Source organism: Cebus imitator, unplaced genomic scaffold (genome assembly GCF_001604975.1).
Source record: "Cebus imitator isolate Cc_AM_T3 unplaced genomic scaffold, Cebus_imitator-1.0 Scaffold445, whole genome shotgun sequence".
In the NCBI taxonomy this organism is placed as follows: Eukaryota; Metazoa; Chordata; class Mammalia; order Primates; family Cebidae; genus Cebus; species Cebus imitator.
This window is the reverse complement of record NW_016107760.1, coordinates 756090-779335: the sequence shown is the minus strand read 5'-3', so window position 1 is coordinate 779335 and position 23246 is coordinate 756090.

Genomic DNA, 23246 nt, shown 5'->3' with positions numbered 1-23246 from the left:
GAGGAGGCCTAAAATCTGCGCAGTGTAATTTCAGAGTGCCTATCCCTCCCCTCATTTGCTATACCTGAACTTCCAGCCTTCCTTTAGCCTAGACCTCTTTTCTCCTGTGTGAGGTAGGGACCCACTAGGTCCTCTAAGCTGTCAACATGCAAATCTCTCCAGGAGAGACTGCATGCCATGGTGACCTCACAGTGAACTCCAAGTGAATCCCAAGTAGGATAGAAGTTTTTGATGGAGGTGGAGATAAAGAGAGATGGATAAGTTAGAAGGGAGGAAGACCATAATAGAATGAGGACAGAACTGAAGAATGATGTTGGGGAAGGACTGAAATTGAATGTACTTGGTGAATGTTTCAGAAGGGAAAACCAGACCAGTGTCTCCTAAGATAGCCAAACAACAGGCGTAAAGTCTTGATGCAAAGAAAACCAATAAATGAAACCCAGCACTGAAAAAGTGACAAGAAAGAAGAACATTAAATTAATTGTAGTTGCCTCTGGGTTATGGGAATAATGGATATGTGTGTGTGTGTGTGTGTGTGCACACACATTAATATAAAATAGTACAGTAATATATACATTAAGAAAGAGAGGCATCCCCTGGCACCCAGAAGCTGGTCTGGTGCCATCAGCTAGGTCTTGGTATTGGTGGCAGCTATTCCTGCACTTACAGCTGGACCATGGTGATTTTCTGTTGAGCATGAACAATCTCACAGAATAGCAACATCAGACAAGGCCACTATCTGACAGCAATCAACCAAGGCAAAAACCAGACCGCACCATAATTATGTCTTAACAAAGACTAAACATGAACATTGTCCAAGCCACATAAATAATCAAATGTCCCCCTCTCCTGGCTAATAAGAGTGATTGTTGCTGCTTTGCTGCTTCTTTGCCAATTGCAGCTTTAGTCTCGCTAGCTTTCTCTCTCTCTGGATACTCTCTACACAAGAATACGTAGTCACAGAATTTGCTCCATTTCCTGATAGCATCTGATTTAGAGCCAACCCCACCTTTCTTAAATCCTCCCAAAATAACAGAACACAAGCCCAAGTCCTATAAATGCTTTCTATGCTCTTCTTAAGATGGCCATGGTTTCCCATAGTGTGTATTATTCCTTGCTGCTGGAGAGTATGGAGTATGTGTGCATGATAGACAGATAGATGATAGACAGACAGATAGATAGATAGATAGATAGATAGATAGATAGATGTATTTCACACAAGCATTTTTTTTCTATATGATTTGGTCTTAGTTTTAAACTCTTCATTTAACATTAAAATGGAGCCTTAGTTTGACTTCTGAAAAGCAGAATGAAGTTAATAGCAAAGGCATGGGATCAACCCAGGTGGACATCAATGGTGGATTGGATAAAGAAAATGTGGTACACATACACCATGGAATACTGTGCAGCCATAAAAAGAATGAAATCCTGTCCTTTGCAGCAACATGGATGGAGCTGGAGGCCATTATCTGAAGCAAACGAACGCAGAAATAGAAAACCAAATACCACATATTCTCACTTAAAAGTAGGAGCTAAGAATTGGGTACACATGGACATAAAGATGGGAACAATAGATACTGGGGAATAAAAGGAGCGGGGAAGGGAGGTGGGAAAGGGTTGAAAGACTACCTATTGGGTACTATGCTCATTATCTGGGTGACAGATTCAATTGTATTCCAAACTTCAGCATCTTACAATATACCTTTGTAACAAATCTGCACATGTTCCCCTTGAATCTAAAATAAAAGTTGGAAAAAAAGAGTGAAGTCTCATTAATTGAAAGAGCCATAACTCACAATATTTGATGAGTACTGTAACAGGCAGCTGAGATTTACCTTGCCCCAACTATAAAAAATGAAGAGCAAGTTATGAAAATTAATCACCTGAATAAAAGTGGCTGTGAGACAGTTCAGCTAGTTTTAAAGTAGAATCAATTTGCATGCTAATTATGTGCTAATTACTTTATTCATTAACAAAGGTCAAGGGAACCTCTACCTAGTTATATCCTGTTAGGTGTTAGTTTTGGTTACTGTTTTACTTGAAAACAGTCTATAAATCAGACTTCTTACCTTTGTAGCGGGCCTTTACCTATTAAATTATTTTGAAACAACAAGGCCAACTACCCATCACACACCATCAGAGGTCTCCAGCTGATTCATGGAGCAAAGTCACATTGAGTCAATACAGTTATTCTGGCCATTTCAGCAAAGGAATTTGCCATCTTGTCTCAGTCTATTTGTGCTGAATAACAAAATACTTAAGACCTGGTAATTTATAATGAACAGAAATTTATTTTCTCACAGTTTTGGAAGCTGGGAAGTCCAAGATCATGACACCAGCATGGTGTCTGGTAAGGGTATCTTCCCATGGTGTCCTCACAATGTGGAAAAGGCAAACGCCATGTCTTCACATGGCAGGAGAGCAAAAGGGGCAAAAGGCAGCTAGAGCCTCCCTTAAAGCTTTTTTTTATTTATTTATTTTTAAAGATGGGGTCTCACCTTGTCACCCAGCCTTGAGTGTAGCATGATCCTCACTGCAGCCTGGGTTCAAGCAATCTTCACAACTCAGCCCTTCCAAGGAGATGGAACTGCAGGCACGAACCACCATGCATGGCTAATTTGTTTTATTATATTTTCTGTAGACATGGTGTCTCACTATGTTGCCCAGGCTGGTCTTGAATTTCTGGCCTCAAGTGATCCTCCTGCCTCACACTCCCAAAGCACTAGGGTTATAGGTGTGAGCCACCACACCCACCCAGCCCCTTCAACATCTTTTATAAGGGCCCTAATTCCATTCACCTCCTAAAGGCCCCACCTCACAATATTATCACATTGGGGATTAAGTTTCAATGCATAAATTTGGGGGAACACATTCAGACATTGCACACCTCTTCACCATTCAGGGCAGTTGTGGGCCCTATCCTTCACTCCTCTCTAATCCATGGTTTCTCAACTTTGGTGTTATTATTTTGGGGTGAATAATTCCTTGTTGTGGAGGATTGCTTTTCTGCCAATTACAGCTTTAGCCTCACTAGCTTGCCCTCTCTCTAGATAAGATTTATTGAAATACCTAGTCATAGAATTGACCCTGTTTCCTGATAGCATCCAATCTACAGCAAACCCTAGTTTCCTTAAACCCTCCCAAAATCACAGAACACAAGGTCTATATATTGCTGTACTATATTATATTCATATGTACACACACATTAACATATATGTGTGTGTGTATATATATATAATTATATCCATATTCCCATAACCCTAAGTCAATTACAGTTAACTTAATGTTCTTCTTTTTCATCATTTTTTTCAGTGCCAGATTTTCATTTATCTAAGGGGCTGTTGCCACGATATTAATATTCATTATAGGATGTTTAGCAGCATCCCTAACCCTCTACCCAATAGATACTAGTAGCACAACCCTCTCCTAGTCATAATAATTAAGATTGCCCCCAGATTTTGCCAAATGTCCCTCAGGGACAAAATAACCCAGTTGAAAATCACTGTTAGAATCCCCCAGTTTTGCTGAGTGACTTGCATCTCTTTTGACCACCCCCCACGGCACCCCCCCATATGGTTTGTCTGTATCCTCACCCAAATCTCACCTTGAATCAATTGTAATCATCCTCACATGTCAAAGGTGGGACCAGGTGGAGATAATTGAATCATGAGAGCGATTCACCCCCATACTGTTCTCATGGTAGTGAATAAGTCACAAGATCTGATAGTTTTATAAATGGGAGTTCCCTTGCACAACCTCTCTCTTGCCTACCACTATGTAAGATGTGACTTCGCTCCTCATTCGCCTTCCTCCATGATTGTGAGACCTCCCCAACTATGTGGAACTGTAAGTCCATTAAAACCTTTCTCCTTTAAAAATTACCCATTCTCAGGTATGTCTTTATTAGCAGCGTGAGAACGAACTAATACAACCCCCCCCCCACACACACACACATACACACTTACATAAAATAGATAACAGAGAGTCATCTGGAGTCTTGACCCTAGGCTTATTGCTGCCTCCACACAGATGAAAGGGCAGCATACAACCAGGGCACAGTTGGAGAAATGAGGCTCAGATAACCCCCCACTCAGCCTGCTGGAATAGAGGAGGATTTCCAGGTGTCTATCTGTCACTGGTCCCTTTGCCTTTGAGGGGACTCCAGAGGTGCCCCTTGTTTAACCACCTTCCCCCTCTACAATTATAGGAGGGACTCCTTGCCTCCCAGCTGTTTAAGTGCTCAGTGCTAGAAACCTACTCTGTGTTGGCGCTGGGTTAAAGAGATGGGTAAGGCAAACAATCCAGACAATCTCAATACAGTTTGACTGGAAATCTGGGAAAGAAAAGCCCAACGAGGCTGTGGGATCCCCAAGAAGGAGACCTGATCCAGCCTGGAAAGTCAGGAAAGGGGACCTGCAGGAGGTGACATTTAAACCAAGTTATGAAAGAAAAATGAGAATTGGTAAGGCAAAGACTGCACTGGGCTGAGCTGGACAGGGATAGGGTCAGAGAGGGGTTTAGAACACATGGATGAGATAGCAGTGTCTGTGTGTGGAGGGCAGTGGCAACTCCAAGTTGTTGGGTATTTCCCTAGTTTGAACAGAGGCAATGAGAGATGGAGCAGAGTGGTAGGCAGGGGCTTGCTCACAAAAAGGCTTGTATGCCACGGTCAGGGTGGCATTCTTTATCCTGAAGAGCTGCAGGTCTTGAGGAACTCCTAGAAACGTTACTGGATAAGCTCCACTTGGTCATAGTGTATTATTCCTTTTATAAGTTGCTGATAATATACTGTGGGTCCCATCTGATAATATACTGTGGAGCATTTTTGAGTTTATGTTCATGAGGAACATTGGTCTGTAGTTTGACTAATTGACTGACTGATTGCCTGCTTGATTGATTTTTGGACTAGCTTTGTCTCTTTTTGGCATCAGGGTGATGCTGGCCTCATAAGGTGGTTTCTATTTTCTGAAAGAAATTATGTAGAACTGCTTTTACTTTTTATTTAAATATTTGTTAGAATTTACCAATGAAGCCATCTGGACCTGGGCTTTTCTTTGTGGAATGTCTTAAATAACTAATCCAATGTCTTTAATAATTATAGAGCTATTCAGTTTATCTAATTCATCTTGGGTAGTTTTAGTAGTTTATGGTTTTCAAAGAATTGGTCCATTTCATCTTTTTTTTTTTTTTTTTTTTTTTTGAGACAGAGTCTCACTCTGTTGCCCAGGCTGGAGTGCAATGGCTCGATCTTGGCTCACTGCAACCTCCGCCTCCTGGGTTCAAGTGATCCTCATGCCTCAGCGTCTCGAGTAGTTGAGATTGCAGATGTGTGCCACCATGCCCGGCTAGTTGTTGTATTTTTTGTAGAGACAGGGTTTCACCATGTTGGCCAGGCTGGTCTCGAACTCCTAGCCTCAAGTGATGCACCTGCCGTGGCCTCCCAAAGTGCTGGGATTACAGGCAACAGCCACGGCATCAGGCCCCCTCCCATTTCATCTTAATTGTCAAATTCATGTGTACAGTTGATGGAAGTACTTCCTTATTATTCCTTTAATGTCTTCAGCTCCTGTGTTGGCATCATCTGTTTCATTCCTGGTGCTGATCATTTCTGTCTTTCTTTTTTTCTGTGTCGGTGTTGCTACAGATGTTATTTTCATTGATCTTTTCAAAGAAACTGTTTTTGATTTCATTGTTTCTTTCTATTGTTTTTCTATTTTCAATTTCATTGATGTCTGCTCTTTATTATTTCCTTCTTTTTGTTTGCTTTGGGTTTATGTTACTCTGTAGTTTTTTGAGGTAGAAGCTTAGATTATTGATTTGAGATCTTTCTTCTTATATAAGCCTTTAATGCCATTGTAGGGACAGAAAGGGGGTGATCCCTTTTCTCCCCATTTATAAAAGATCATGGCCAATACACCGATAACAAAAAACAGGTTAACAAGGGAAAAGTATAACAAATTTATTGCATGCATACGTGTGCATGGAAGTCATACAAAACATGAACTCAAAGAGGGACCAGATGGTTGAGGCTTAAAGGCCCTCTTCATAGGGGAAAGGGAAATGGATGAATAAATAGGCCCAGTGCTCAGACAACGGTTTGTAAATGATTCTCTTGGGAAGATGAGGGGCAGAACTGCACAGGAACCAGAGTTGTTTTATTACGCGAATAGTCTCCCAGGTAACCTCTGGGAGCAGTCCTTGGATGAATCCATGAAGGTTTGTCTGGGCACGGTGATGACCCCCAGTCTCTTCTCTTCTCCGGTGGTTGATCTTTCCTGGTTATTTAATCAGATCCCTAGGGCGGAGGTCTTAAGACAATTGCATTTCTTTTGGAAAGAAGCTTTCTTAGGCAGATAAGGAAACTCCAGAGAGGGAGAGTCCTTTCCTGTGCTTGGGGAAAAGGGATCAGAGAGAGAGGGAAGTGGGGGGTGGCAAGCAGGGGTTGTTCAGAAAGACCTTGGCTATGAGGCTTATTTCTGAGGCCTTTCAATTTTCAAAGCACTGAGCATGCCAAAGAGCTATGTTCTGGGGAATTTTTTCTGTACCCCAACACTATAAATTTCCATCTCAGCTTTACATTTACCACAACCCACAAATTTGATATGTTGTATTTTCATCTTCATTCAAAATATCTTCTAATTTTCCTTGAATCTTTCTCTTTGACCCATAGGTCACTTAGAATTATGTGGTTTACTTTCCAAGTAGTTGGAGATTTTTTTTTACCTTTCTGTTATTGATTTCTAGCTTGATTCCATTGTAGTCAAAGAACATATTCTGTTATTTCAATTCTTTTAAAAGTTTTTATTTAAATTTGTTGTTGTTGTTGTTGAGACAGAGTCTTGCTCTGTGTCCCAGGCTGGAGTGCATTGGTGCAATCTTCAACTTCTGCTTCCCAGGTTCTAGTGATTCTCCTGCCTCAGCCTCCCAAGTAGCTGGGATTACAGATGTGTGCCACCACCCCCAACTAATTTTTGTATTTTTAGTAGAGATAGGGTTTCGCCATGTTGGCCAGGCTGGTCTTGAACTCCTGACCTCAGGTGATCCGCCTGCCTCGGCCTCCTAATATGCTGAGATTACACGTGTGAGCCACAGTGCCCGGTCTAAAAAAATTTTTTTAAGATGGGATTTCGCTATGTTGCCCAGGCTGGACTTGAATTCCTAGAATCAAGTGATCCTCCTGCCTCAGCCTCCCAGGTAGCTGGGACAAGTAGCTGGGACTATGGCATGTGCCATCATACCTGGTTCTTAATTCTTTTACATTTGTTGAGACTTATTTTATCATTGCTATGGTTTGGATGTTTGTCCTTTCCAAAATTCATGTTGAAATTTAATTGCCATTGTAACAATATTAAAAGGATTAAAAGGTAAGATTTTAAGAGGTAATGAGATCACAAGGGCTCTCCCCTCATGATGGAATTAATGCCCTTATGAAAGGGCAGGTTTGCCCCCCTCTTGCCTTTTTCCTTTTTGTTCTTCTGCTGTGCAAGGAATAGCATTCCTCCCCTCCAGAGGATGCAGTATTCAAGGCACCATTGTGGGATCAGGTCCTTACCAGACACCAAACCTGCCAGTACCTTAATCTTGGACTTCCTAGTATCCAGAACTCTAAGAAATAAACTTCTGTTCTTTATAAATTACTCATTCTCAGATATTTTGTTATAACAGCACAGAACAGCCTACAACAATGACTCAGGCTGTGACTTATCTTGGTGAATGTCCCATGTGCCCTTGAAAAGAATGTGTATTTTTCTGTACTGATTAGAATGTCCTTTCAGTGTCAATTACATCTTACTTGATTGTTGATGATGAGTTCATCTATAACCCTTGCTGACTTTGTCTTAGTCATCTACATTTTTACCCAGATTTAGGGAAATGAAATGCAGCCCTCACTGGATACCTGCTGCTCTGGGGATTGAATGGGAGATGAAAATCTGATTTAAGGAGTACCAAGACAAAAGGTCTTCCTGTGTTCAAGTTTCTCTCACACAGAGGTGCAGAATTTGATAGTGTTCGCTGACGTAAAGCTTCTTCTCCGGAAGGAGGCACCTGAGCTTAGATACATTTGGCTGATTACGTCTTTTCCACCCACACAGCAGGATATTGAGATAGGCCTGAAAGAGAGGGTTGTTTTTTTGTTGTTGTTGATTTTTGTTTTGTTTTGTTTTGTTTTAGACAGAGTCTCTCTCTGTCACCCAGTACAATTATGCAATTTCGGCTCACTGCAACCTCTGCCTCCTGGATTCAAGCAATTCTCCTGCCTCAGTCTCCCAAGTAGCTGGGATTTCAGGCACCCGCCATCAAGCCTGGGTAATTTTTGTATTTTTGTAGAGATGGGGTTTCACCATGTTGGCTAGGCTGGTCTTGAACTCCTGACCTCAGGTGGTCCGCCCTCCTCGGCCTCCCAAAGTGCTGAAATTACAGGTATGAGCCACCATGCCTGGCCTGCAAGAAAGTTTTGATGGGAGGTGGGGCACAAGCAGGGGAAGCATTACACTGGAGTTTCTATTACAATTGTTTCTATCACGACTTTGCCTTGAGCCAGCCCCTGGCTCTGTGGGCCTGTGGGAGCCTGGCATGAAGGCCCTCAGAATGCTGGCAGCTCCCATAGGACACATGAGAATAAAGGAAACTTTGATGTTCCTTTACTGATGTGATCCAGGGGCTTGCCCAGGGTTGGTCCTGCCCAGCCCCATGTCCATGCTCATTTGGGCACAGTTCCTATGGGCTGGGAAGCCCATAAGATAATCCATCTGAAAGATGGCATCTTCTTTTCTTTCTTCCCTGGGGCAGTGCCAGTAAAAGCACCATTTCCTAATCACATTTGTTTGCTCCAGCACCAAAGAGCAGGCTGTCTTCTTCTCCCACCAGCGCCTACACATGGGCCTTGTACACCCCCAAACATGAACCTCCAGTCACAGTCTTCCCTCTGAGCAGTGGGGTGGGGGTGAAGGTGTGACGAATGGGTAGGGGGATGTGTGGAGAACCCCATATTCTCTTAGCTAGATCTTCCTCTCTTCCTTCCTTCCAAATTATGGCTAGAGCACAGGTAGGGACTTCCAAGGGAGCTGTTGGGTGGGGTTGGGTGCAGACGAAAAAGTAATCAAAGACAGTGGTTCTTAATGATCAATGGATCCCAGAACCTTTGAGAAATTTGATAAAATAGTTTTGGACCTTTTTCCCAGAAAAACAATGCCCTTGGGATGCACCCACAGTTATGCCTTCAGTTTTAGGAGTGTTTGTAACCTCCTAAGAAGCAGTCCTTGGGGCCCATTTTAAGAACCTCTGGATTAGAGGAAGTGGCAACCTATCTGTCCCTCTCCCCCTTCAGATGGCAGAAAGCCTCCCTTCTCTCTGACTCACAAAGCATCCCCTCTGTCTTCTTGAATGACCAAGATTACCTCTTATTGTTATATTCAAAGGCAAAAGACAATAGCCAGATAGTATGGCTGTAGCACTAGCTATTAACCTAGAACTTAATTACCAAAGAATGATTTTTTCTCTTAGTTTTATGTCCTTTAGCCCACATTTGATCTCATTGACTTGTGCTTCCGGTTCCTAGCCATTTGGGCTGTTTGTGGGGGTTGAATTTTCTGGATATTATTATGTCTACAGAGACAGTGTGTTGACTAGGGTATCTTGGGTGACTGCAGATTTATACAAAGTGAGATACAGGGAGTAAAGGGTGCCACACGCTTGAACTTGGCTGCAGCACCAAGGGAACTTTAAAAATTTATAGGTATATTGGGCTTGGAAGGTTTGGTGGGGTGTCTGAATCTCTGTTAATTTTTATTTACCCCACAAGGTAAATAAAAATTATTTATATAGTATGACCCAAGATCAAAACGCATCTGGCATCATTTTATGATGTTACTTAGTTTGTACTTTTAACCTTCTAAACCTCAGGCTCTCTCAACGAAGAAAATTCTTTTGATTGTTTTATCAGGCAAAAGGAACCAGAAAAAATAACTTGGCCTTCCCCCTCTCTCTCATCCATCAGCCCAGTAGGCATTCTTTCAGGGAGATCCCAAAGACTGTGGCTAAGTCAACTTGATTTGCACGTATTTCTTCCCATTGCCATGTCCAAATCATTCATCACGGTTGTCCTAGACATGAGGCTGCCGCTCAGGCCCAGACTCCCAAATAGTTGTATGCAAGTAACTCCATCTCCTGAGGCTAGGAGGTACTTCTGAAGGTAACAGAAGAATCCATCTTCCTGCAGATTTACTGGGTATGATGTCAGCTTCCTTCCCATCTTTTTCCACCACATGCAGACGTCTGTGCGCTGGTGGCTCTGAAGGATAAACAAGGACTATGGTCACGTTGAGGGAAGCAGTTGAATACTGTGGTGCCATGAAATGCTGGCCTCAGACCCTAGAGCCAGATAAAGTGTAATGGGATCTGTTTTATAGAGTAGTACAGTAAATAAAACCATTTCAGGACAGGAAGTGAAAACCATACCATCCTGTATCTCATTCAGCTATGCAATTTTTCTTTTAAAATTTTTTATTTTTATTTTTTACTTTTTATTAAAATTATTAGGGTATTTCTATGTTTCAAACCTCATAGAAATGTAGGATATTTCTATGTTTCAAAACTCGAAAGACATTCAGGGAAAAATCTCCTTCCTATGTCTGTTCCCACCCAAGTTCCCTTACCAGAGGCAAGCACTATTATCAGTTCCTTCTATATACTTCCATTGATAGTCTATTTCTTTTTATGTTTTATTACCTCCTCTCCAAGTCTGGATTGAGATTTTGGGGTGGCATTTCTAGTTTGCTTCTGCAAACAGAGAAGTGTTCTTCACTCGTAACAATAGGTCACAGAACAGGTCACAGCCCGCTCTCCAAGGCTTACCATCTTATGAACTGCATTTTAAGCATTTTTATTCCATCCCACAAGAACTAATGCTTTGCATCCTTCTCCAGCCCCTGTGAGGGACCCCAAGCCGAGTAAAGCCTTTATCACTGCCCTAAGGAACTTCTTTGTTAGTTGGGGAGACAAGACTACCCATCTGAAGCTAATGACAGGAGCAGATAGAGTGCATTGGGGATTCATGCGACTGGTTTTTTGAAAATCTGAAATGCCAAGAGGAAAAGTTTGGCTTTCATACTGTTGATCTTTTAACTTGGAGGTTAAATGTTTTTGGAGTCAGAGTAAATCTTGGCTTCAATGCTAGCTCTGGTGCTTGATTAATTCTCTTAAGCTCTCTGAGCCCTCCTTTTTTCCTCTGTAATATATAAGGATATCGTTTACTACCATGGATTGGAGGAGATGATAAAGTTGCAGCACCTGGCATAAAACGGGTGCTCAATAAGTGGGTTGATTGTGCTTTTTGCAAGAGAAACTACGTGAAACTTGGGGCCATTAGGACAGCATGCATGCATGTGCATTTGTGTCCATTTGTGTGTGGTAGGGAAGTCTATGAGCTCTAAGGCACGTGAGCAAGACAGAGGCAGGGAGAAGGACCAGAGGGCAGCTCTACTGATGCATGGCAGCTGATGCTGAATCTGTGTGGTTGAGCTTTCCGGTTGACTGCTAAGGCAGGAATGGGATAGGGTATATTTGACAACTTCTGAGCATGATCATGACATGCCAAAAGTAATGTCTGACAGGATTCATCTGGGAGTGGTGTGGAGGCTGATATTTAAAGAGGCAGTACTAGAGGTAGGGAGTCCAGTAAGGACTGTCATCAAGGTGATAGATTCTTAAAACTGATGCCTTGTTGGGTATGAAGGAAATGGATGGTTAAAGGTGGCCATAGAGTTTCCAGCCAGGGGAACTGGATCTGTGACACTGCCTTTAAGAGAAAGAACAAGAGAGGGAGCTCAGTTTGGAGGGGAAAGAAAGGGCAGTCTGTGTCCTGGGGACAGCAAGGCAACTAAATGAAGCGCAACACTCCACTGGAGAAGGTAGCTTGAGACTAATTCCTGCAGATAGAAGGAATGCAACTAAAAAGGTTTCATATTTTAAGGGGATCCTAAGATTGACCAGCTACCCAATTTCCTCATCCTCCAGCATTCTCTCTTTTTTTCCTTCTCCAGCATTCTCAACAGAAGAAATCTGCCTTAAAGGAGAGAGGAAGTAGCAGAATGTGACTACGTTGACTTGAGATTAGGTACTGTCTAGATTGCCATGGTAACCAGGACAGGGAATGTGATGCTTTTACCATCAAGCATATCTTCACGTTCTATTCCTTTATACTGCCTGCTAACTGAGCAGCTCTGTTTGCCTAGTAGTCTGAATTGGGCAAGGAATAGACCCGGGGCTGTACCCTGACATGCTGTGGAGAGATTCAGAAGGCCTCAGCTACCCAACACTGCACTAACCCTCAGGCCTGTCCCATGATTGCACCATCCCAGGTCTGCCTGGTCACTGGAGCCTAGATTGGGTGACAGAGTGATAATTTTTGTGGTACCAACTTTTCAAGTGCTCATAATTATGGGTATATTCCTGACTCCACTGTCCTGGTGGCCTCTTCTCTTGTGTTTGTTGCCTAGAAAATGATGTAGACAGAAGTGCTCAGAGGACAACATAGAGAGCTCATTACTGGAGCATGACATTCAGATCAAAGAGACTGTGTATTTTCCAGAATAGGCAAATTCATACAGATGGAAAGCAGATTAGTGGTTGCCAGAGTCTAGGGGAGGAGGGAATAAAGAGTGACAGCTAATGGGTACAGGGTTTCCTTTTGGGGTGATGAAAACATTCTGAAATTGGATAGTGATGATAGTGGTTGGCCAACTCCGTGAATATACTAAAAAAACCATAAATTATACAGTTTAAAGGAATGAATTTTATGATATGTGAATTATAGCTCAGTAAAGCTGTTATATAAAAAAATCAGGTAAATTTCTGCATTCGTGTCTCATACAAAGTCCTTAAATATGTATACACACTGGGAGTTGGCTGCATTTTCACTGTCGAATTGCTCTTAAGAGTTGATTATTAGCCTGGTGCGGTAGCTCACACCTGTAATCCCAGCACTTTGGAAGGCTCAGGTGGGCAGATCACCTGAGGTCAGGAGTTCGAGACCAGCCTGGCCAACATGGTGAAACCCCATCTCTACTAACAATACAAAAAATTAGCCAGGCGTCGTGGCACATGCTTGTAATCCCCGCTACTTAGGAGGCTGAGGCAGGAGAATCACTTGAACCTGGGAGGCAGAGGTTGCAGTGAGCCGAAATTGCGCCACTGCACTCCAGCCTGGGTGACAAGAGTGAAACTCCATCTAAAAAAAAAGTTGATTATTAATTGCTATATTAATATTAATATATATTATTAATATATTAATTGCTATATTAATATTTTACAATAGCTTTTAAATTTTCTAAATCCTCTTTTGCTCAAACTAAAAAAGCCTAAGGATGGAGTAAAGGAATGTGGATGGAAGGCTATTTTCTCTGATGATAAAGCTATAGGGTGAAAAAAAAAAGATTTCAACTAAATCTACCAAAACAAAACCAAAAGCCCAACAAACTCCATGAAAGTGGTTGGTGCACACATTTCAGAGAACCTAAGGCTTCACTGGCCTTGGCAGTGTTTCTGAGGAGCATTGACGTAAGGATGAACTGTGTTCCCCTTATTTTCCTGAGACTCTAGGCGTGAGCATGTCTTTCCTTAACATCTGGCAGACATTTAATTCACCTCCCCAGTTCAAATGAGCTATCAAGGGTGTTCTCAATGTGCAGTCCAGCACACATCTTCATGTACACTGTGGGGAATATGTCCCCTCAGAGCTAAATGAAATTCAGTTCAACAATTGTTTAGCCCCTACTATGCACAAGGCACCATAGAAGAACAAAATAGCTTCAGGCTCTCTTCTTCCCCTCGCTGTGTAATTGCTCTCCAGAACAGTGTTTAGTGGGTGCCAAAATACTCCAGGGAAAGGGAAAGGTGTGATGAGCACACACCAAAATCAGGCTTCACTCCCGTTTAAGACTAGCTGTGCTGCTTTGTCAGGCTGGGAGTCCTGAAACGTTTCTGTGGGATAGTCATAGTGGGATAATAGTTCATAGTCATGCTTGGACACTCTCATAAATTGATATTAATTTATACCCACGAGACGTGTCTGGAAAATCATTTTGACACTGCTGTCAACACTGAGGGCTACCTGTCTCATGAACCTAGAGAACGAATGCAGTGCTGTATTTGCAAAGCCTTCAGACCCTAAAGAGGGCTCTGCCACAAACTCAATGTGTGGCCTCGGCTAAATCAGCCATCCCCCATTTCTGGTGTATTCTCCTTTCTAAAATGAGGGAAAGGAGTGTGACTAATTTTCATCAAAGGCTCTTTCCAGTTTGGCCATCTTAGAGTTTATGGAACCATAGCTAGTGAAGTGTATCAACTTAGAAGAGCAGAGATAGGAGGACGTTAATGCTGAGACCAGGATTAAGAATCAGTGGGATATTTCCAAAGGCCGAGAAAATAGAGGCAGGAAGCAAGAAGGTGTGGCCTGTTCAGTAAGAAGTTTGCATAGGCTAATTTCCATGGAGAAATAGGCGGATGATCTCTTGGACATTTTTGCCAGCCCCCGATAAAGAAGCAAGCCAGTGGAGATGGGAATCATTTCAGTGATTGGTTAGAAATCTTTCTTAAGCTCATAATGATTACAATAACCCCAGTGAGGTTGACCTTAGAAGTTGTCTGTGTTTAGGACTGTTAAGAGCAAGAAGATTCCTTTGTCCCTCATCAAATGACTTTTTTCCCAGCTTACTATTTGGAAACCAAACCAAAAAAAGAAAAGAAAAAAATCTCACACTCAACCAACAAATCTCAGTAATATTAACATTGATGGGGGATGCTTACTGTGGGCCAGGCTCTGTGCTAAGAACTTTATTTCCTTCCAATATCTCATTTAATCCTCAGAACAACTCTGTGAGATAGGAAATATTACTATGCCTTTTCTGCAGTTGAGGAAATTGAGGCACCAGTCTGTGCTTAGTGTGTTTGTGGAAACTAGAGGAGACACCGGAAAGTAAGGTATGGGACAGTAGAGTCCCTAAAATCTGGAATAGTTCTATTAACAAAAATCATGTCAGTTACCCAGGACAAAGTCATCAACAGGCTTTGAGGAACCAAGGGAGAGCACAGACCGCTCACTGGTGGAAAGTTTTCATTTTCTTGCTTGAATAAAAATCTTCAATTTTTAGACTGTCCCCAAAAACAGACAGCCATGGCTTATCTCAAAATTTATGTAGTGTGCCTTTAACAGTTTCATCGTGTTTCCTACGATTACCATCTTCTACTCTTTGGAAAACAGAGGGGTGGTATGAGACCTTCTGTCTCTGTACCTTCCTCATATGCCAGGCTTTGCCTTCAACATGAAAAAAAAGGGACACCTTCCCTGGGGAAAGGGGACATTTATTTCCAAAAATGGAAGGAAGAATCTAACTGTGCACCCCCCGGCCTCCCGCCTCCGCTGCGCTAGCCTTAGCCCCAAGCATGGTCACAGCAGATTGCTCATTCTTCAAACGTATCGTGTTCTTTCCATCTCTGTGCTGTTGGACAGGCTGTTCTCAAAGCCTCTCAATCTCTTTCCCTTCTCTGTCAAACAAGTACAAATTCAGCCAAGATCCATCTTGGGAGCCCCACTGCCCATGCACCCCACTCCCTGACTCCTGGAAGAGTGGATTTCTTTCCCTTTTCCTTGGCCACTAAGGAGAGCATTCGGGTATGGCATGATATGGTCAGTGCGTGCATGGCAAACCAGAAATTAGGCTGCTCTCTTCAACTGTGTAACCTCTCCAACACACACATATACCACATGTACACATCTTACAGAGTACAATAGAGTATTGCAGTTAAGTGAGTGAACTCGGGATCCGGACAACCTGGGTTTAATTCCAAGCTTTGTCACTAACTAAATGACCCTTGGGAAAGTGCTTGAGCCACTCCCTGACTCAGTCATCTCAACTGTAAAATGGAGATAATAATAACACTCCCCTCAAAGAGTCATTTTAAGGACTAAATGAGATGATATACATGAAGTGCACAGCACAGTGTCTGAAATATAGCAACTGCTCCATCAGTGGTACCTGGTATTATTATTGCACAGAGCTTGGTGCATAGAGGATGCCAAATACATATTTGAGTGGGTATCTGAACACAGTAAGGGAATTTGTTTTTAGGGGATTTACTTAGGGAGCGGTCAGGGACAGCTGGGCTACTCAAGGAAGCTGTTTCCCCTGACCTCATTATTCTCTCACTACACTGTTTTTTCCTTCAGTCCATGTATCACAATGTACAGTTATTACACGAGTTTGATTACTTATTTGATGTTGATGTTTCCCAATAAACTAAGTTTCATGATGCCAGGGTCCATGTATGTTTTAACCACCACTATGTCTCCTGTACCTACAACAGTGTCAGGAAGATGGTAGGTGCTCAATTAAAGAATTAAAGAATAAATGAAACTGAGTTAAAGAGTAAATAAAGAAGAATTCAGGAGTGACATGGGATGTAGGTGGGCCTGAAGGATGAGTAAGAGTTGAGGGCTGGGTGCGGTGGCTTACGCCTGTAATCCCAGCACTTTGGTAGGCCGAGGTGGGCGGATAGCGAGGTCAAGAGATCAAGACCATCCTGGCCAACATGGTGAAACCCTGTCTCCACTAAAAATACAAAAATTAGCTGGGCATGGTGGCACATGCCTGTAGTCCCAGCTACTCACGAGGCTGAGGCAGGAGAATCACTTGAACCTGGCAGGAAGAGGTTGCAGTGAGCCTAGATTGCATCACTGCACTCCAGCTTGGCGACAGAGTGAGACTCTGTCCCAAAAAAAAAAAAAAAAGAGTTGAGTAGGTAGGCAAGAAAGCTTCTAAATGAAAGGGAATCCTTGGAAACTCCAGCACTTGAGCACTTGGTGGTGAAGGATGCAGGGAAGAGTGTGCAGTAAGTAGATCCCTCGGTCTGGAAGAGCAAGAGACTGCTTCTGTAGCTTTGTTTATATAGGGGAGTCGTGAGAAGACTGGTAGGAGGATGTAGTAAATGGCTTTGAATGCCAGGCTATCAGGGATTCATTCTATTAGCTTAGGCTTTGGCCTCTATTCGCATGCAAATATTCTTGGGGAAAAGTATATATTATCAGCCAAGCATAATTGTGCATAAATTAGTGTACTTGCTCTTTGCCTTAGAAAAAATTTTGCTAAAGGGGAAAGTGATACCAGGAGGCCCTTTCTTTCCCTTCGCTGTCAAACAAGGAGGAGGCCTTGTTCCAAGAGGCCACTGGAAAGAGAAAATAGTGCCCTGAGATAATCAAAAACATACAAACGGTAAAGGGAAGACAAACCTTACCCACCTTCCAATGTTGTGTTGATTCAGAACCTGAACCTCAAACTTCCTATAGTTTGTTTCATCACAAAATGACTCCTCTTTATTTATTTATTTTTTTGACTCTTCTTTATAAAAGGTGCAGACAGGGAGTGTCGGTGTTGTGGAGGTTTTAATCACCGAATAAATAAATCTGTTTACCTGTTATAGGTCTGATGAGTGTTTGAAATTCGTTCATCTGGATTATCTAATTTATTATCATATGGTTTCCTGTGTCATTAAAAAAAATTTGTAAACATCATTTCCGATGGCTGCATGACATTCTATCATATGGCTGTCCTATAATGTAACTATTCTCTTAATGGTTATTCACAAGGCTGACATGAATAATATCTTTGTACCAAAATCTTTATCTGTACTACTAGTATTTCCTTAGGAAAAATTGCTAGATATGACATTTTTAGGACGAAAGACCCAAACTTTTCTTAAGGTTCTTTCATCTTGCCAAATTGCCACCCAGAAAGACCAGAGCAATTTTTCCTCCTCACCAGTACATGAAAGAGCTTTATAATGTTGAGGGTCATGATTTTTAAAACATCTTTGCTGCCAGGCAAAGAAAGACAAATACCACATGTTCTCGCTTATGTGTGGAATCTAAAACAATCTAACTCATAAAGGCAAGAATAGAATGGTGGTTACCAGAGGCTGGGGGTGGCAGTGGGGGCTGAGAATGGGGAGATGTTTGTCAAAAGGTACAAAGTTGCAGTTATGTAACTGCCCTAAGGGTTCTTCCTGCCCACTGCAAAAACAAAATAAATTCAAGACATTGCAGTAAAGAAAGAATTTAATTGACGAGAGAGAGGCGGAAGTGTTGGAGGTTAGGGGTTTTTCACATAGTTTGGTGGGCAGGGGGATAGGGATGCGGAGTGCAGTTGGATCAGAGATTATTCACAGGGAATCAAAGCTGTCTTCTTGCCTCGAGTTGCTTCTGGGTAGGACCACAGGCGGGATTGACAGGTCCAGTTGGAGCCATCCGTGTCAGACATGTAACAAACCTGAAAAGACGTTTCAAACGGCCAATCTTAAGTTCAGCAATAGGGATGTCATCTGCAGCAGTAACTGGGAAAGTTGCATATCTTGTGACCCCCAGAATAACGGTGGGTAATTGTTTATGTCTGCACTTTAGCAGAATTCAGCCTCCTCTTACCCTCTTAGCCTGGTGGTCTCTCTTTAGCTTTACAAAGGCGGTTGAGTTATGGTGAAAGACAATTATCATTTAAACTATAAACTAAATGTCTCCCAAAGTTAGCTTGGCTTAAGCCTAGGATTAATTAAAAGCAGCTTGAAAGCTAAAGGCAAAAGGGAGGTTGGCCAGATCAGATCTCCAGTCCCCCACCATGCTGCCATAATTTTCTCACTGATATATTTTTTTGCAAAGGAGGTTTCAGTTGGGAGAAATAAATGGTAACTTATTTCAGTACATGATGTGATTGTTTTATCCCAGATCGCAAATCATCCCTATACCATTTATTGAATAATCCTTCCCTTTCCCATTGAAATGTGATCTTTCCTTTACCTTATAATTCATATGTATATGTATACATGTGTACATATACACACATATTTTTGCTTTATTTTGTTTCTGTTCTGATCCACTGATCTGTCTCTTCTTGCATCACTGTCACTCTGATTTAAATGTTGCCGTTTTATAATACATTTTGGTAGCATTACCTCTCTGCCTCAAACTTTTATTAACTATTTAACTTAGTTCACATTTCCAGACAAATATTGCAATCATTTTGCTAAGAGAACCGGTTCCTCCCCAGAGCCTACCTAAGTTACATGTTTTGGGTGCTGCGTAATTCATCTAGTTTGATCATGAGACACACTCATCCTCATAATTAGGAAATGCAAGAACCCAAATAAGCCAGGCTCTAATTGTACCTTTAGCTTTCTTACCGTCTTTGGCTCCTAAAGGGAAAAATCAAAAGAGGGAAAATATTTTGTCTACACTTCTCTGAAGAGCTGAAATGAAAAGGAAATCATTTACCGTGCCAATCGTATTTTTAAAATTTTTTTACAGAACAATTGGAATGTAAATCAATCATTTTCAAAGTATATTTTCCCTCTGCCCAAAGTGAAATCACTCTCTAACGTGACAAACATTAGTGTTTTATCTATGTATTTATTTTCATTTCATTACTAACATCATGGAATTACATTTACAAATGCTCTCAGCTTTGTCTCTCTGTCTGTGGAAACATGAATTATTTAGCCTTTTGGAGCCTCCATTCCCTCAGATGGAAAATGGCAATAATGACCCCATTGTGCAAAATGCCTGGCTCACAGTTGGCCACCAGTAAATGTCGTCTATATTATATAATTACAACAGGTAGTAGAGCATTTTGGTTCAGAGTACAGCATCTGGAGCCAGGCTTCTTTGGTTCAAATCTTATCTTCACCAGTAATGATTTTCTGATCTTGGATAAGTTAGCTAACCTGAATATGCCTTGATTTCTTCTTCTGTAAAATGTGTTAATAAAATTACTTGCTTCATTTGTTGTAAGAAATGAGCTCACTCTGTCAATGAAGAGTCAAACTGTAAAATAACATTTCAAGAGATGTATTCTGAGCTAAATATGAGTGGCCAATGGCCCATGACACAAGCCCCAGGAGATCCTGAGAACATGTGCCCAAGGTGGTTGGGCTACAGTTTGCTTTTATACATTTTAAGGAGACATATCAATTAATTCATGTAAGATGTACATTGGTTCTATCTGGAAAAGTAGGGATAACTGGAAGCAGAGGCAGGGGTGAGGGGGTTGCTTCTAAGTCATAGACGGATTCAAAGATTTCTGATTGGCAATTGGTTGAAAGAGTTATCATCTAAAGACCTGGAATCAATAGAAAGGAATGTCTAGGTTACTATAAGGGATTGCAGAGACCAAAGTTTTGTCATGTAGATGGAGCCTCCAGATAGCAGGATTCAGAGAGAATAGATTGTAAATATTTCTTATCACACTTAAGAGTCTGCTCTCTCAGTCTTTTTTTTTTTTTTTTTAGACAGAGTTTTGCTCTTGTCGCCCAGACTAGAGTATAGTGGTGCAGTCTTGGTTCACTGCAACTTCCGCCTCCCAGGTTCAAGTGATTCTCCTGCCTCAGCCTCCCAAGTACCTAGGATTACAGGCATGTGCCACCACAGCCAGCTAATTTTTGGTATTTACTAGAGATGGGATTTTACCATGTTAGTCAGGCTGGTCTCGAACTCCTGACCTCAGGTGATCCACCCACCTCAGCCTCCCAAAGTGCTGGGATTACAGGCATGAGCCACTGTGCCTCTATCAGTCTTAAGGTCTCTGTGTTGATATTAATGCTAGTCAGCTGTGCCTGAATTCCAAGAGGGAGAGGGGCATAATGAGGCATGTCTGACATCCACTTCCCATCATGGCCTGAACTAGTTTTCCAAGTTAATTTTGGAACACACTTGGCCAAGGAGCGGGTCCATCAGTTGGTTGGGGGGCGGAGGTCTTAGAATTTTATTTTTGGTTTATGACTCTGTAAAACACATAGAACAGTTTCTGGCATATATGAGGCACTCAAGCTATTCTTGTTGACAGTATCCTTGGTGATGGTGTTTTTGGTGATCTTAATCCTTATTATTTGGGCAATGATACAATCAAGAACGTATTAGCTCATAGCACCATCTAGTGCTTATTTTGGAAAATGCCAAATCTCTTTCCCTTAAACAACAGTCATTTGGTGAGGAGAATTTTTTAAATTCCAATTTTAGGAATACAAAAGGAGCTTGGCAATATCATTATTTCAATTTTTCTCCAGTCCATCTGGGCTTGTATTTATAAATGTTAGGGCTCTTGGTTGCAAACAACAGAAACTGACTCTAGCTGAATTTAGCAAATTATTGGGCATTTCACAGAATCAACAGAAAGGCAGGCAAATCAGGATAAAGAAATTGTCAGGAATCATGGGAGGACCCCAGTCAAGATTTGCCATAGGACCAGCTTGGTTAGTATGTCACTACTGGCAACAGCCACCTTTACCACCTCTACACACCACCACCACCGCAGAACACTGCTACATCTGGACCCCACTGATCTGACATTCTGGTCTGCTAGATGCCATTTCTATGAATGGATTCAAAATGGTCACTTTTTGTATAAACCTCTCAAGATCCAAAGTCTTCAGTGAGAGCCTAGGTCCCCTATGGGCTTCCTAACCACTCAGGGCTTGCGAAGGGGGAATATGTGCTTCCCTTAGTTTCCACACTAGGAGGCCTCAGCCTTGTTTTCCAGGCTCACGATGGAGGAATACCTCAAAAAAGAAGAGCATTTGGACATCCACCTCAAGTAGGGTTGGTGAATAAAGTACAGGATACACAGTTAAGATGGAATTTCAGAAAAACAGTGAACACATTTTTAATGTAAGCATGCCAATATTGCACACAGCATACTTATAGCAAAAACTGGAAAAGATAAAAACGCCTGGTTTAAGTGTGGAGGGCACAGTGAGACAAGTACTCTCGTATGTTACTGGCTGGTATGCCCATTAATATACTCAAGTGCATTAAAAATATTCACAACTACTGACCCTCAAATACTGTTTTTAGAAATCTTCATAGCCTATGACCCGAGAGTTGAGTTTTAAGGAGTGTATCCTAAGAAAATGATCAGAAATAGGCAAAATAATTTGTATGCAGAGTGCTCATTGCAGCTACTCTTCATAAAGAAAATTGGAAATAAATCTAACTATGCAAGATAGGAGAATGGTCAAATAAATTGTGGTAAATACATATGATAGCATTATATACAGTCATTAAAATATGTTCATGAAGAATTGTAAATTCATGGAAAACTCTGACAAAGAAATGTTCAGAGATAAAAGCAGGGCAGATAATAGCATATACAACTCACTAACTGTAATTTTAGGCTACTTTAACCTCTTTCTACCTCAGTTTACTCCCCTGTAAAATGGTATTATGATAATAGTAATAATATAAGAATGGAACTTGGAATACTGCCTTGCACATCACAAGTGTTATGTGTTGGCTGGAATGTGTGTGTGTCCATGTGTGCATATGTGTGTGCATGTCTGAGGAGGGGGCAGAGGAGAGAGAGATGGTAGTCAAGGGACTTTTGCAATAATTGTAGCAATCCAAGTCAGTGTTTCCGTGTCTCAGTCACTAGTTTCATGGTTGTTGAGAGTCAGTTTATGGTGGCAGTGGTAGTGGCTCAGCTTCCCTGGGATGCAGCTATGGTGTTCTATTATTTTGTTTCTTTCTTTTAATTCATCATTGTCTTCACTTTATAGTAAGAAAACTAAGGCATTTCATGAAAAATGAAGTCAATTGTACAATGCATAATACAGTCAAAGATCTTGACACAGAATTGGTGTCTTAACTATCATTTCTCACCTTTAATCAATAGACAGTATTCCTCTCTAAAGACAATGAAAATTTACTCATATTTAATAAAGTAAAAATAAACATCATTAATGAAACACTGTATCTGTAACTTCTTTACATTCGTTAACACTCAGGAGTAAAAACAATGATAATTTTTGTTATGGCTTCATGTTTCTTTAAAATTTTAACTAAAACAGATGTCTAATTTGGGAAACAATTAATGGCATGGTTTGAAAAAGAATTGTATCTTAGTCATCAAGCTAAAGACTTAGTAAGAAAACAATGACATGGCCACTTGAAGGGTGTCTCAGTCTAATTTTCACCATCTAATCAACCACCCTTAAAGTAATTCCAACAGAAAGTCTAAGAAATTCACCGATCAACTTCCAAAGCACATCAGGGAAGGTGCTAATACAGTGGACATTGAGAACAGTGGCAGAAGAACATCTTATTTAAACTTTTGAGATAATAAAACAATACAGAAGTAGGAACCATTGTGAATTTTTTTTCTTGTTTTGGTTTACAAGATCATTAATTCTTTACAAACATCATACATATAGCA